Raw genomic sequence first — 14095 nt, forward strand, 5'->3', positions numbered from 1 at the left:
CAGAGGGGAGGGAATGGTGGGAGGTGAGCTCGAAGGTTGGGGGATGGGCCCACGGGGGGGGTGGGTGTCAGCATTTTATGATGGTGGGCAAGAGGTTTCTGCGCCTAGGCCCAGCTCTACCCAATGAAGCCCATCAGGGCAGGTCCCACCCTAAGTGGGACAGACAACAGAGGCAAAGAATGCCTGCTCTCCCCGATGTGCCCACTAGATGGCGCCTGGTCTCCACACTGCTGGGGGCGGATGGGGGAGAGTGTGGAACTCTGCGCTTCAGTCAGGACGTGCACCTGGGACACAGTTGTCGGGTGGCCTTGGTGTCCTTGCTCCTTTTGTGCCTCATTACACCCCCAGGAGCTCAGGTTTTTACCCACATTTTCCCGAGTAGGAAGCTGAGGCAGGAGAAGGTTAAGGATGTGCCTACGGTCACTTGTCTGGTTCACAGTGGAGGAAATGGACACAGATTGCTCTGAGGTCTCCCAGATGCTGATACAGGCCTCCCTGCACTTTGCCACACCACAGGACCAGGTTGTGAATGACCTGCTCTGGGTCACCCCAAAGGGAAGAACGGGATCTGTATCCTGGGCCACTGACTCACTCTGCACATTGGTTGAGCACCAACTATGTGCCAGGCACTGTGCTAGGCTTTGGAGAGTGACAAAGCAAAGGGTAGCATAGGCATTGGAGCAGCCCAGCAGGGGAGACAGCCAGCTGTTATACAAGTAAACCAGCCAATGAATTTATCATTGCAGGGTGCGGTAAGTCCTATGACGGAAACAGGCAGACCCGAGAAGGTTACAGGGCTGGGCTCACTCTCTTTGAGGAGGGAAAGACAGGACTTTAAGGAAGAGACCAGAAGGGTGAGAAGGTGCAGCCATGAGGAGGGCTGGAGGAACAGTCAGCATTGGGGCAGAGGGAACGGCTGGGCGAGAAGAGCCTGAGGGACTGCATGGAGGTGGGGGCACAAGAGTGGGAAAGAGGTGAGATCATCTGGGAGGCAGGGTTCTGTGCGCCCTGGTGAGGAGCGTGTGTTGTATTCTACACACCATGGGAAGTCAGTGAAGAGCTGTAAGCAGGGCGTGGCATGTTCTGATTTGTGTATTTCAAAGTCCACGCTGGCTTGGTTTGGTGTTTGGAGAGTCAGGTGACGATGGTCATACAGGTGAGACATGATGGTGGCTCAGAGCATGACGGAGGTGTGAGGATGGAGGACATTGAGATTTGAGAGACACTTTAGAAGTAGAATCTACAGGATTTACAGATGATTGGATGCAGGGGTTAGGATCATTACAGGTCCTAAGACTGGGCAATAGAGAGACCATAGGGCCTAGAACCCAAGTGGGGAGGTCATGACCTGGGCGGAGGTGGGAATTAAGCTTAGGCCTTGTTATTTCTGGAGCCACCACGTGACATCGTAGTAGAAAGATGGGGCAGGCATTTGGGGCTCATGGGAAAGGTGAGGCTACTGATGTAACTTCAGGAGCTTCTAGACCAGGGGTGGGCAAACTTTTTGACTCGAGGGCCGCAATGGGTTCTTAAACTGGACCGGAGGGCCGGAACAAAAGCATGGATGGAGTGTTTGTGTGAACTAATATAAATTCAAAGTAAACATCATTACATAAAAGGGTACGGTCTTTTTTTTTTTTTTTTTAGTTTTATTCATTTCAAACGGGCCGTAGTTTGCCCACGGCTGTTCTAGACTGTACTTCATGTCAAGGGATTGGATGTGATCACACAGCCCACTGTCCAGGCAGCTCAACAAAGAATGGGAGGTAGCGAGGGCCCCATCACTGGCGGTGTGCGGGGGAGCCTGGCTGATGGCTGTCACTGTTGCTGGAGAGGGGAGGCCCTTTGAGAGAGGTGGAACAAAACGGCCCTGAGGATGCCACAGACCAGGACCCCGGGTGGTCTTGGGGCTGCGTGGAGAAGCTGGACATGCTGACTCTGTCTCTTTGTCTGTTAGATCCTCCTTCCCAGTGGTCTGTCCCCCACTGCTGTCTGGCAGGGCCCAGAGACACAGGCCCCCGGGGTGAGGTGGGGGTAGCCCTGGGGATGGGGCTGTAATTTCAGCCGAGGGCAGGGCTCCTTAGTTTCAGTGCCACCTGGTATGAGGTTCCTCTTTCTGGCACCTCCCCCAGGACTGTCTCTGCTGACAGCCCTGCCCTCCCAGGGCAGCTACGCAGCGTCTCTCAGAGGAGGGCCAGGCCCAGAGAGCAGCTGCTGCTGCGTGCCCACCTGCAAAGGCGTGGAGTCAGGTGGCACAGCATCCTGGCTATGGGGGGTGGGGGTAATGGGAGGGGGCTGCCAAGTCTAATTATTGTTTGTGAAGCTCTGTCACCTGCACCCGAGAGGCCCCCAGACTTTCATCTTCAAAACTTCCCCACCAGCCTGGATGAAAGGGCCAGGGAGGGGCTGGGTATTAATAGTAATTATTAGTTTCGCTAATAAAGAGAAGGCACGGGATTAGCACCAAGCCCAACTCGTTCTCCTTGTCTGCCTCTTCCCTCCTTCCTCCAGCTCTGTCTCCTTTTCCTTCCTTTTGGCCTCCTTCGCCCCTCTCCTCCTTCTTTCTCTTTCTTGTTTTCTCCTGGCTCTGCCACTTCCGTCTGTCCTGGCTCCGAGGCCTCAGATCCAGGAAGGGTCTCCCTTCTGGGTCTCCCACTGGTTTCATCAGCTCTCTGCGTTGGGGTGTCTGGGGCACCAGGATGTTTGGGGAGCACCCCTGTGCTTGTCTGGTTGCAGCGGGAGGGTGGGAGGTGATGGAGGAGTGGGGGGAGGGGTGTGTTAGGGTGTCTGTGTCCATGCATGCCTTTATGCAGTCACTGTTTTACAAATAGTTATTGAATACCTACTATGTGCCGAGCACTGGGTTGGGCCCTGGGCCCTGGGGGTTCAGTCCTGAGCAGGACAGCCCTGCCCTGGGGAAGATGGACAATAAGTATTAAACTGACAAGTGCACATGAGGTCACAGATTGTGATGCACCCTAGGAAGGGACAAACAGCAGACATGATGGAGAGCTATGCAGGTGGCCACTTTAGACTGGAGCCAAGAGGGCCTCTCTGAGGAAGTGGCTTTGGGTGACATGTGAATGATGAGAAAGACCCAGTTATGAGAGGAGATTGGGAAAAGGGTCTGCGGCCAGGAGAACAGCCTTTGCAAAAGCCTTGAGATGGGAAAGAACTTGATAATGTGGCAGGAGGGGTGGGTAGAGGGACAGGAACGAGATGAGTGGAACAGGGTGGCACATGGGCATATGGGCATGCCCCATCTGTACTCACACCGGGTCCCGTGCTTGGTTGAATGCTCTGCTGTTACTATCTTGAAATTCCCAATTTTTGAACAAGATATTCTGCATTTTCATTTTGCATTGAGCCCCATAAATGATATAGCTGCCCCTGGTGGGGGAGGCCAGCAAAAGAAGTGAATGTCTGTGTGTGGAAACATGAGGGCCAGTTAGCTGGTGTTCGGTGAAGGAAGGAAGAAGGAAAAAAGGAAGGAATTTGTGCACACATGTGTGAGCTCATCTGTGAAGTGTCACAGGGCCACAATGACCTAGACCAGGGGCTGCTGCTACGTGTAGAGGGCTCACACTCAGATGTGGCCCCCACGTGCCCACAGTCCTGCACGGCCTGCTCCATTTCTCAGGGCCTGCTGCCTGAGGGGCTCCCAGGAGCTGTGTGTATCAGGCCTGAAGCAGGTCAGGAACAGGGGTAAGGCCAGGCTCATCCCAGGCCCTCCTTTGAGAAACGCAATGACTCTACCCCAGGTGGAGATGGCCCTGTCTTGCCTATAAGACCTGAGACTTTGGAGCCAGACAGACTGAGTTCAAACTTGGCTTTGATACCCTGTGGATGCAAATACTGGACTTGGGTAGGTGATTTGCTTCTCTGTACCTCAGTTTCCTTGTCTGTAAAATGGGGTTCAGTATTGAGTTGCCAAGAGGATTAAATAAGGTAATGAGAGGGAAAGCTCTTGGCAGAGTCAGAGCTTGGTAAATCCTTTCAATAATATTAACAGTTATTATGATAATAATAATAACTCTCTGGAGACTGGGATAAACATTTGCTTCTGCCTCCAAATGTCTGCAGAACCATGAACAAGTCACTTATTCCTCCTGGGCCTCAGTTTCCTTTTCTGTTAAACTGGGTGATAGCAATCAGACCGTCTAAGCAGGCTGGATGGGATGATCCGCACCATCACTGTGGAGCTTCTTTGTGAACTGATGTCAGTTGTTGGCACATTCCCGACCCCCACCTCCTCCATCTGGGGGCCAGATTTCTCCAAATTTGCCCACCGGGAAAGGAAAGCACCCTTTGGTTCTTGGCAGAGCATAGAACCATGTCCCTGAGTTATTGTTGCTGTCGCACTGTAAAGTCTGCCTGGGAATGAACTCCAAGTTCAGGGTCAGTGGTTGGACAAGGAAGAGGAAGGTCCAAAAGTCGGGGCAGGGGAGGGGGAGGATGAGCTGAGGGCGGACAAAGGAGCTGGAGCCCCTGCTTCCTTCCTCCTTCTGGGCAGGAAACACCCAGAAAATGGTGAGAATTAGTCTCTGACAAAGAGCCCAGGCAACAGTCTTTAGTGGGCAGAGCGCCCACTTCATCTGATTTGCAGGAGCCTCCAAAACTCATGGGAAACCCTGAGCAGCACCAGCAGCCACCTGGGGAGGGGAGCCCTTCCCCACAGAGGTCCTGGCCACCCCTCGGAAAGACCAGGAGCTCTGGGGACAGGATGGCTGGTCCACATCTAGACGTGGCTGCCAACCAGCAATGTGACTGCGGGGCCACTTAGCAACAGTCACACTTTCTCAGAGTGCTGCTGGGAGAACTTGGTGCTCTAAGCTTCTTAGCAAAGCCTGGCACACAGTGAGTGCTTTAGAAAGGTTAGTTATTATTATATTCCTCAAAACCTGGGGCCACCTAGTGAGTTGTGACAGTCTGTCAGATCTGATAGACTAGTTCAAAGCCTTCCCCTATATTTTGCTGTATTTTGGGCTGGCAGCAATCATTCATTCATATGTTTATGCAATAAATATTTATGGGCTGGGCCATATTTATGACAGCCAAGGGGAGCAGCTGGAGGGGGGCAGGGCCTGATCAGTTCCTGGAGGGGCATGTGAGCGAGAACTATCATTTATTCAGCACTAGCTATGGGCTTAGCTTGTGAGCACTCAGACTCCCACTACCCTGGAGGTGGGTGACAGCCCAGTTAACAGAAGAGGGAGCCCAGGTTAAGTCATGGACACAAGATCACACAGCTGCTGAGTAGCAGCCCTGGGACTCGAACCCAGGCCCACCTCACTCCTCAGTTTGTGCTTTTCCAAATCTGGATTCCAGGTCTCCCTTCGTGCTGCTCCCCTCTCCACTTCAGCAGAGCCAGACCCCAGAAGCCAAAGGTTGGCTGTTTTTCATTGCCCTCTGTAGCAGGCTCTTTACCATTTCCTCCCTGAGCCTCCTGACCAGGCAGATGGCTTTGGGGCTTTCCCTGGAGGGGAAACCCAGCCGGGAAGCAGCCCAGCTTGGAAACTGTGAGTGCAGGTGACTCCTGACATTCGACTCCTCAGCTGCAGAGTCTGGGTGCCTGAGAGCGGAGCAAGGTGGGGCTCCCTGGATGGGTGCTGAGCCAGTGATACCTCAGGGGCCTCCCTCTAGCTCTGTAGCCTGAGACAGGTCATAGCCCTACTTTGGACCTCAGTTTCCCTACCTGCAAAACGTGGAACAGGAGCAAAGCCCCAGCACTGGCCCTCTGCAAGGCAATAGGGCTGGGAGTTCGTGTGCTGATGGCAAGCCCTCCTGCCCACCCTTCCCCTGGGGCTCTTGTGAGGATAAAAGGAGAGTGTAGTTACAAAAGGACTTGGAAATGGAATCCAGAGCTGGATAACGGAGCAGATCCGGAGGCTGGTCCTTGTGTTGACTGAGACCCTCCACATCTGGCTGCAGCTTCTGCCTCACCCAGACTCCTGCCTGTGGACCTGGAGCGAAGGAAGCCTGGGGCGGGTTGGAACCAGGAGGCCTCTGGACCTGGAACAGGTATCCCAAAGCCAAGAAATCACCCACATAGATATAATACTGGGGGCCTTCCCGCAGCCTCCCTGCCATTCCGTGGAGCTGGATCTGCATCTTGATTTCGCTGAAAGTGGAGCCCGGAGAGGGAGTTTAGGAAAAGGAAGAGGAGAGCCCATCGCTGACACCCTCCTTGTGCTTGGCTCAGGAAACCCCTTCTGCTCTCCAGCCTGTTCCTCCATCTGCACCAGTGGGGGGCATAGATCACATGACCTCAGAGAGCCCTTCTGGCTCTCCCAGCCCCAGACAGTGGCTCTCTGACTTCTGCCCTCCAGGCTATAGCTTCCAGCAAATGGAGTCCATTTCCACCCTCAGGGGACTCCACGTGGGGTTTTAACCACACTCCCAGCTCCATCTGCTGCAGCCGCCCCCAGAGGCTCTCCAGAGTGGACAGAAACCAAGGGAGAGGGGCAGGGGATGCCCCTCCCCAGGAGGACTCAAAGGCAGGAGCCTCACTTTCAGGCTCGTGAGCTTGGATGGAGAGATGATGAGCTGGAGGGATGGCTGGTGAGGCAGCTGTACATGGAGAGGCCGGCATCCCGGGCACAGGGCATGCCCATCCGGCTTCCACGGGCTGGGCCAGATGGTGGAGGCAGCTGGAGGGCAGGGGGAGGCGCCTTGCTCCCTTACCTCCCAGGGACTCTGCAGGGGCCTGGATTTCTTTCCACACAAAAAAACACGTGGGGAGAAGACTTACCCACAAGCAGACTCCGGGAAACATTTTAATCCGGTGGAATCACAGTTGTAGCATTACTAGTACTGACACTTAATGTGCCACAGACTTCTAGAAACTCAGAGGCATAGCTTCCTAGAGTTTGAAGAAAGTGAGTCATAGATTTTAGGTTTCTAAACTGTGCAGTCCAACACTGTAGCCACTAGCCATGTGTGGCCATTGAACCTTGAAATGTGGCTAGCCTGAATTGAGATGTGCTGTGAGTCAGGTACACAGAGGATTTGGAGGACTAAATACAAAAGAAAGAACTTAAAACATCTCACTATTTCTTTATATTAATTACATGTTGAAAATATAATATTTGGAGTATATTCGGTTAAATGTATTATTAAAATTAATTTCATCTGTTTCTTTTAACTTTTTAAAACATGTCTACTAAAAATAAAAAATTTCACGTGTGGCATTTCAGAACTTCATTTTTTTAAAAATTGATTTCAGAGAGAGGGGAAGAGAGAGTGTGAGAGAGAAACATTGATTTGTTGTTCCACTTATTCATTTATTCATTCATTGAGCCTTGTATGTGTCCTGACCAGGGATCGAACCTGCAACCTTGGCATATCAGGATGACTCTCCAGTCAACCAAGCTGTCCATCCAGGGCTGCATTTCAGAACTTTAAAGGGACAGAATTTTAGACCCAGAGTTCCAGATCTTTACGTCATTGAATCTTAGACAGTGACTCTCAGAGCCAGGAAGTATCTGAGAAGAGTCCTGGGCCTATTCCCACCCAACGCAGGGATCCTCTAGTGCTGACCCCTTCCCTTCTCCCGGTTGTCACCCGGTGGAGAAATTGCTGCCCCGAAGCTGCTGGGCTTTTGGACTGTTACGAGTTTTCCCAAGTCGGGTGTGTGCGATCTGCTTCCCAAAGCTTCTTCCAACCTCACGTTGGCTCCCAGAGCGCCTTCCAGGGCCTCTGAGAACAAATCTGCTTCCCTCTCCCCATGAAAGGTGGGGAGTCTGGTCCTGCAGGCTGCAGGGCAAACCTCAACACCTTTGTTACAGGAGGGTTTCAGGGACACCTCCCCCAGCAGGGACCCTCAGCTCCAGAGGACTCGCTCCAATTCCCATCCCTCAGCAGAACTGTTCCTGGGACCCCAACAATGGATTGAGGGTCCTTCCAGCTTCCCAGTTTGTCATTGATCCTGTCTGTCCACTGGGTAACTGGCCTGCCCCTCAGGCCCTCCACACCCTGCCCTGTTTCCAGCTCCAGGAAGATGTATGATGATGGGTGACTACAGTTACTAGGACTCGGGGTGACACAGGAATCAGGAGGTCGGTGTAAGGTGTCCCAAATCTGCCTGGGAAGTGCTTTTTTCAGTTTTAAGAGACTCTGGGGAGGAAGAAGGAAGAGGCTTTCTCGCTGCCAGAGTGAGAGAGTCTCATTACCAAGTGGCGATGACTCAGAGGACTTAGCAATTAGAGGAGGAGATCAGAGGTCAGTCAGGGAGGCTTCCTGGAGGAGAAGGACCTGAAGCTGGGACTTGAAGGGAAGGGGGCAGTTTGCCTGTGAAGAGGTGGCAGTGAGGGCATTCTGGGAAGAGGGGATGCTGGCACACCTGACACATACCCAGGCCTTGAGGGCCCCAGGCTGCCTGGAGTGGAGGGGTCAGAAGGTGATAGGTCTCTGAGGGGGGTCATCTGGCTGAGGATCGGTGGGCGTTAGCCTCTGGTGTGTGTGTGTGTGTGTGTGTGTGTGTGTGTGTGTGTGTGTGTGTACAATAGAGGAGTGTTGGATAAAATGACAGTAACGACTATAGTTATTCCAGGCATGGTGCTAAGTGGCTTCTCATTTAATCTTCTCAACCACCCTTTGAGGTAAGCACTATTATCCCCACTCTACAAGTAAACAATTGAAGCCAAGTTAAGTGACCATAAGTGAGGGCTGACTCTAGATTCCAACACAGGACAGTCTGGCTCCAAAGCTCTTAATCACTTGGAGGAGGGGGTGGGGGGCGGTGAGTGTGTGCACAGCATATGAGTGAATGAGTGTAATTGTGCTGGGGGTGGGTGGGTGGGCATGGGGGTGGTATATGAGTGTAATTGTGCTGGGGGGGTGGGCATGGGGGTGGTATATGAGTGTAATTGTGCTGGGGGCGGGGGTGGGCATGGGGTGTGGTATATCCCTGCGGTCTCCCTCACTCTTCTTTCCCCCAACTCCAGCTCCATCTCAGGACAGACCCAGTCCAGACAGGTGGGTATGAATGGAGGACCGTGGAATGATAAGAATGTCCGTGCCTGTTGGAGCAGATAGCCCCAGACAAGAGTCTGGCCACCAGGCCAATCCCAGAGCCAATTCCCCCTCGGAGTCAACACTTCCCCCGTCCCAGCCCCTCATGCTGGCACATCTCCAAGGGCCCGGAATGGTGTCTGGACTTGGCCCTGGTAGTCCCTGCCTCGCCGGTGCCACCTCCTCAGCTTCTGATGCACAGACACAGTGGGGCAGGGTGACCGCAGGGGCCCCGGGTTGTCCTCGCTCAGCTCTGTCATGTGATGGAGGCACTGCTTCTCCCCGCTGCTCCTCTTGGGCCTTGGTTTGCCCACTGAATTCTTTCTGGAATCCTAAACTATGACGAAAGGGGGCCCAGGAGAATAATGCAAATGAACAAAGCGGCTGGATGTGTGTGTATGGCCCGGTGGCGACAGAGAACTGGGTGGGCAGCAACCCCCAGACCAGGTGACCCCCACCATCCCTCCCTGCTTCATAGGTGGGGATCTCTCTGGACCTCTGCTGTGGAGGTACCAGGACCCTGAGCCTCAGTTTCTTTAACTAGAAAGTAGGAATTGTAATGCCTACCTCCTACCCCGCGGGAGTGGTGAGAATAAACTGAAAGAATCGATGGGACTCTTGTGGAGAAATCCCACCCCTTTTTTAAAATTAATAATCGTTTTTTATTAGTCCTCATCTGAGTATATTTTTTCCATTGCTTTTTAGAGTGAAAGGGAGGGAGGGGTAGAGAGAAAGGGAGAGAGAGAGAGAGAGAGAGAGAGAGAGAGAGAGATATCAAACATCATGTGAGAGAGGCACATGGATTGGTTGCCTCCTGCATGCGTCTGGGAATTGAACCTGCAACCCAGGTAGGTGCCCTTTACTGAAAATCCAACCCATGACCCTTTGGTTCGAGGGACAACATTCTAACCACTGAGTGACAATAGCCAGGGCTAAGTTAATATAATCTTTAAAAAATATATATATTTTTATTGATTTCAGAGAGGAAGGGATAAGGAGAGATAGAAACATCAATGATGAAAGAGAATCATTGATTGGCTGCCTTCTGTACGTCCGCCACTGGGGATCGAACCCGCAACCCGATCATGTGCCTTTGACCAGATTTGAACCCGAGACCCTTCAGTGCTCAGACTGATGCTCTATCCACTGAGCAGAACCAGGTAGGGCTAATATCATCGTTTGAGTTGAGTGCTGTTGAAAGTATTTCACTCCAGGTGACCAAGTGAAAGAGAATGAAGAAGGAGGAGGTCAGATGATGGAGTGCAGGAGACATGGCCTGGGGTGAGAGCAAGGTCAGGGCAGAGCCCGTCTGAGTAGCAGCTGAGAGGTTTGGGAAAGTCCATCCCCCTCTGGCCCTAGGCACCTGCTGTACTGATGCTGGGGCTGAACTTGGCCTGGCCCTGCTCTGCCCTCAGCGGACTTTGAGCTGATTGCTGTCACATCATTTAGAGATCACACGTGCTTCGAAGTGTTTTTCTTTGCCAGGTTGTAATTGGTGCATCACAATGAACATCATAAAACGGGGAATTAAGTGATTTACATTTGTTTGCAAAAGCCATTATCTCCTCTGTGTGAGGATTCTAAAGATCGCCCCATCCCTGTTCTCTTGGTCAAGTTGCAACCTCCAGAGCAGTGGTTCTCAACCTTGCCTGCACATTAGAATCACTTGGGAATCTTTTTAAAATCCTGATTTCTGGGCCTCATCCTCCGGAAATTCTGTTTCTTTGTTATGGGGTGGGGCCACAACATTAGTAACAAAGAAACAGAATTTCTGGAGGATGAGGCCCAGAAATCAGGATTTTAAAAAGATTCCCCGGTGATTCTAACGTGCAGCCACGGTTGAGAACCGCTGCTCCAGAGACTTGGAAGAATGTGGGCAGATGGTCGAAACTGCTCGGCTCTCATGCCAGTTGAGGGGATCTCCCACAGGTTGGCTGAACCTCTACTTTCTCATCTTTAAAATGGGGTGAAATTCTCCATTGTATCTACCTCTCAGGACTGCTGCGGAGTCCCCAGGAATTGGTGTATAGAACTGGAAAATGCTTTATAAAAAACAGGAAAAGCGCTGCACATGGGAGGGATTGTGCCAGCGGAGTCTTTGGCCCAGTGGCAGCTCCTGGGAGTAAGGGATGGACTGGGGAAGGTGTGACACACATCCTTAGATTCTGCTGAAACAGGAAACCTGGCCCCAGAGATGGGACTGCTTTGGAAAGCAGCTGCAGTGCTCTTTGGACGGCAGTGGCATTGTTGACAGTGGGTGTGCAAGGGGGAAGGGTGAGAAGGGAGCCCCGTGGAAGCAAGGGGAGCAAGGGGAGCAGGCACAGACCCAGGTGGCCGTGCACAGTGTGGGAACTCGTGACACCTGGGCACTGAGAGGTAGAGTCAAATAGTGACGAGAACTTAGTCTTTTAGTTGGATGGGTCTGGATTTGAGACCATCTCTACCAGTCTTGTCTGGGTGACTTGGGGGAATTTGCTTCACCACTCTGAGCTTCATGCTGTCAAGTAAAGGGAAAGCGTATGGCATGCTCCAGAGTAAGTAATTTTTGTTTTGTTCTTTTTATTGATTTTTAGAGAGAAAGGGAGGGAAAGAGGAAGAGGGAGGGAGGGAGGGAGAGAACTCACACCATGTGGTCAGTGTTGTAATTACGGTGACCATGTTCTCCAAACCACAATCAGATCACATGGTCGGACAGAGGCTATTTTCTACCTCCACTGAAGTCCAACACGAAATAACATGTAGTTACACATTCATTCAATCACCTTTTACTTTTTTTAAAGAAGCAAACAACATGAAATTTGGATTGTCCTTGACAAATCTCACTATAGTCCCCAAAATCATTAGAGCCAGGATTGGGGCCCTGCAGGCTGAATAGGAGGTCTCTAGGCATAGAAAGAGCAGGTGGCCTGAATGCCCTCAGGATGAGACCTATGGTTCTTGCTCTAAAGACATCCCTGCTGGGAACTGGGGGTGCTGGCTAAACAGACAGCTCTGCTTGTTTTTAGTTACTTTTCCCTTTCATTGTTCCAAAGGCCTCCTGGGAAACGAAATTGTTACAGGCCATTGTAACAACACAGTTACACTGCATTGTATCTTCTGACTCATTTACATGGTAGACTATATCCATTCCTGAGGACAGGGCCACAATGGATGAATGAATGAATGAACAAAATACCATTTATGGGTATTTTTGTAGAAAAACAGTATCCTCTGTTTTATGATGAATCTGTTTGACATTCATCGCATCAGTATAGCCAGGCGATGTGAGGGGGTTCCTACCCTGCGCCTGACACTGTGATAAACATGGTCCTCTCCACACAGAGTTTACGCTTGAGAGAGACAGGCAGCCGACAAGTAACTACAAGGATGATGAAGAGGCAGATGTGATGTGTAGACCAGGAAGCATGGTCTGGATTAGGGGTGTAAGGGAAACACGAGGAGGAAAACCCAGGCAGCGCTTATCATGTGATAGCACGTTGAGGGTTCTACGATTTAAACACATTTTTAAAAATTTATTGTTGATTTTAGAGAGAGAGGAAGGGAGAAACAGATTCGTTGTTCTACTTATTTATGCTTTTATTGGTTGATTCTTGTATGTGCCCTGACCGGGGATTGAACTTGCAACCTTGGCATATCAGGACGATGCTCTAACCAGCTGAACCATCTGTCCAGGGCCACACTGAGGGTTTTACATATTTAGCTCATTTCATTCTCACAACAGCCCTATGAAGTACATACTATTATTCCTGCTTTAGAGACCAGGAAACTGAATATAGAAAGGTTGAAAAACTGGCCACGGTCACACAGCTTGTGAGTGGTAAAGCCAGCACTTAAACCCAAGCAGCCTGGCTTGAGTCTGCACTCTTCACAAGGAATTAGGTAAAGGAGAAGGGTGGGTAGACCATTTAGGACAAGAATTGAGACTGGACAACAAGGCAGAGAATTTACCTCAGAGTAATGGGAAGCTGTTGGTGGTTTTAAGTAAGAAATGGGCACAAGGAAATTGCATTAGAATGGGCAGTGTGGGCCTGGCCAGTGTGGCTCAATTGGTTGAGCACCATCCTGGTCAGGGCACAGACCCCTGCTGTGAGTTCAACCCCCTGTCAGGGTTCATGTGGGAGGCAACCAATCGATGTTTCTCTCTGGCATCAATGTTTGTTTTTCCCCTCTCTCCCTCTACCTTCCTCTCTAAATAATAAAACAAACAAACATTTTTAAAAAAGGATGGGCAAAGTGGGAGGTAAGAGGTCATTAAGACAAGACATTAATGCAAGGCAGAGACAAGATGGGGCTCAGGAGGTTGGGTTAGAGAAAAAACTGGAGGTCGAACCAGTGGGACTGGCTGGTGGATAGGATGTGGGGACAAGGGACTGGGGTCAGATTTCTGGACTGGACGGTGAAAGGGCACCCAGGAGGAGGGGAGAAGCAGGTTGGGGTGGAAGATAATGAGTCCAGCCTTTGCTTTATGGAGTTGGACAAAGGTGCTCCTGGGACAGTCAAGGGGAGTGTCAAGTGGGCAGTGGGGGCGGGGCTTAGGGCTGAGGAGGGAGTCCGGGCAGGGGGAGCTGTCAGCATAAAGAAGGCCCCCAAAGCTCTGGGAGGTGTGGCTGGGTCCTGAGGGGGAAGGCGGGGCAGTACAGTCTGCTTAACCGCCCAGGGTGTGGTTAGAAATGCAAGTCCTTAGCTTCACCTAGACCCGTGGAGGCCATTTCCTGGGGTGGGGCCTTGGCCTCGCCTTCTCACAGGCTTTCTGGGTGACAGTGAGCTGGAGGGCCTTGGGTACCGCTTGAGGAACAGCAACTCTGAAGACGTGAAAAGAATAGGAAGAGCCATGAGTGATAGGGAGTCACCCCAGCTCACAGGTGTCCCCCCGAAACAGTGGACCTGCAGCTCCATTGGCAAGATACAGCGTCACTCAGCTCAGGGGACCTCCTTCCCCTCCACCTTCCCTCAGTGTGGCTCTTATCACTCCCTTCCCCTGCTACCAATCTTCTCTCTCCACCAGGCAGGCCCCCAGATAATCCCAGTCAGCAGAGCACCTCACACAAGGCCTCTCACAATCTGCTCCTAACCCTCCTCTCCA

The sequence above is a fragment of the Myotis daubentonii genome, chromosome 5 (assembly GCF_963259705.1).
Source record: "Myotis daubentonii chromosome 5, mMyoDau2.1, whole genome shotgun sequence".
In the NCBI taxonomy this organism is placed as follows: domain Eukaryota; kingdom Metazoa; phylum Chordata; class Mammalia; order Chiroptera; family Vespertilionidae; genus Myotis; species Myotis daubentonii.